Here is a 2,776-nt window from a genome sequence, read left to right as displayed (position 1 = left end):
TATTATTAAAATTAAAACGTATTGTCTGATTTCAATGCGGATTTCAGGAATGAGTTCGTGGGTGATTGGTGCATGTTCTCAGATGAGTGTTATAGAGGTAACTTTAAACAGAAAGCAACTGTATAATATAATATAATAAGGGACTTAATATTATGTGGTAGGATGAATCACACTTATTGTTTTGCGAGATCTTACCTACACATTATATAGATTATGATTCGTATATGCTCTCTAAAATGTCTGAAATAAAATTAAGCAAAATTAAAAATTTTGAAAAAACCCACGACGGTAAAAATCTCATCGAAAAAGAATAAAATAACTCAAAACCCCCGACTTAACCCAATTATTATGTAACGAAATATTATATTAGACTTAAAAATACTTTCTAAAAAGAGTTGATATCTCGAGACATCGGTAATAGATATACTTAAGTACCTAAACAATGAATATGGATGTTTACAGTTTTTTCCTAACGTGTCTGTTTCTCGAAAATATACTTAAATGTAGCGATAATAATTTTACCATAATACATAACCGAGGAATATCCGTCGGGGGCTGCCTTTTCTATATGAAATTTCAACAAAAATTTAATCATACTCATAAGTGTATTTTATGTCGTCGTTAAACATCTACAATTCTTCAATAATTGTATTCACGTCACTAGAAAAACTTTAGCTGGGTTAATGGCAGCCCCCGACGGATATTCCTCGGTTATGTATTATGGTAAAATTATTATCGCTACATTTAAGTATATTTTCGAGAAACAGACACGTTAGGAAAAAACTGTAAACATCCATATTCATTGTTTAGGTACTTAAGTATATCTATTACCGATGTCTCGAGATATCAACTCTTTTTAGAAAGTATTTTTAAGTCTAATATAATATTTCGTTACATAATAATTGGGTTAAGTCGGGGGTTTTGAGTTATTTTATTCTTTTTCGATGAGATTTTTACCGTCGTGGGTTTTTTCAAAATTTTTAATTTTGCTTAATTTTTCATTTAGTGAATGTGATAACCTGTACTAATAATTTGGTCAAATTAGCGATGATAACTCAATGTAAGTATTAACAAACTCAGTACATGTTTGTTATTGTCAATAATATCTTTAAATTATACAACTCGCTTATGTTTGACAATTACTTGCTTTGCTTATTGCATGCTAATTGCTGAAAATTGCTTAGTTAAAAATTGCTTTTTCTTTCACATTTCTCTGCTTATTGAATGACTATTGCTAACTCATTAGATAGAACCTACTTCTCATATAAGTAGGTGGATGCGGCCTCGATTAGCGGGGGAACCACGTGAAAAAAAGCGAGCTACTGGGTGTACCTCCTGGGTAGTTTGGAAATCACCTAATATATACATCGTGGCCATATCATAGAATTGATCATTTCATGAAATGATCGACCATTTCATGAAATGGTCGTATTTCATGAAATAGAACAACATTCGTTGGCCACATCATGATGTGGTTTAGCCAGATCAATGAACACAAAACGTTTAACGATATGACCAACTAAATGCATGACTACTTCATGATATGGCCAAACGTTAGCGATCATATCGTAAAATAGTAACATTATCCACCGGTAGCGGCGCTGGTGTCGCTTTGTTTTTGTTTTGCATAATGGCGGCGGACAATAATTATTCTTGTGTGAACGCGAATAATACGAATAATAATGAGCAAATACAAGATAAAAGTGCAGTGAAGCAATGTTTTGACATTAAGGTTGTCATGATTTTAAACAAATCAAACATATTTTGTAACACTTGTCCAGTTATTAGTTATTAATCTATGCTCTAACAATGGTATTTAGTTATTATTCTGCGGTATTTAGTCTATGATTAACAGTGGCGCCATCTGTAGGGATATTAACTGTGGAGGTAGCACCTGATTGGTGAGTTACATTCCCGCGCAAATATAAAACGTAAAATGTGACGGAGGCGGGAAGAAAATACTCCCTCCAGGGTTTGGGAAATTGGTACATCCATTCTGATGGTAGACACGAGCAGAGCAATACATCAGTAAGAAATCGTAATAATTCAGAAGTGCGCCTTGACCACCCACTCAGCCGCTCGTTATTAAGGATTAAGGCTCGTTATTAATTGAAGATTTGTTGTTCTATTTTATTAAGTAATAATTTATATTTTATTATTACATACATACATAAACTCACGCCCGTAATCCCAAATGGGGTGGGCAGAGCCACAAGTAATCAAAGACAACTTGCAGCCACTGTTGATACGAAGTCCTAAGATGGATATGATGAACCTTATGGTGATAAGGGATCAGCCTATCGCCCATAACATTAGTCCATCATGTTAGAGGACGCAATCCCTCTGTCGGTTATATTTTATTATTATTATTATTATATTTGTTTATGTACACTAGCAGCTCAGAGCTGATGCGTGTACTTCACTGCACTTGTTTTTAAGATTGTTATTTTCTATTGTAAATGTCTAGTCTGTGTTTAAAGGAGTTCACTGATGGTGCACTAACTATTGATTCTGGGAGCTTATTCCAAGAGTCCACAACGCGATTTGGCAGGAAATTATGTTTTGGGTTACCAGCACACAAAGGCTTGTACAGCTTTAATGAATGTCCTCTCAGATTCACATTTTTGCTGAGTTTAAAGATATCCTTTAATTGTTCCACATCGTAATGGTCATGTAATATTTTATATGTCTCTATAAGATCGCCTCGCTTTCTGCGTTGCTCAAGTGTAGTAAGGTTTAGAAGTGAGAGTCTTTCTTCGTAAGTTTTGTCACGCAG

This window comes from Pectinophora gossypiella, unplaced genomic scaffold, assembly GCF_024362695.1.
Source record: "Pectinophora gossypiella unplaced genomic scaffold, ilPecGoss1.1 Pgos_33, whole genome shotgun sequence".
Taxonomy (NCBI): domain Eukaryota; kingdom Metazoa; phylum Arthropoda; class Insecta; order Lepidoptera; family Gelechiidae; genus Pectinophora; species Pectinophora gossypiella.
Note: the sequence above shows the minus strand (reverse complement) of the source record.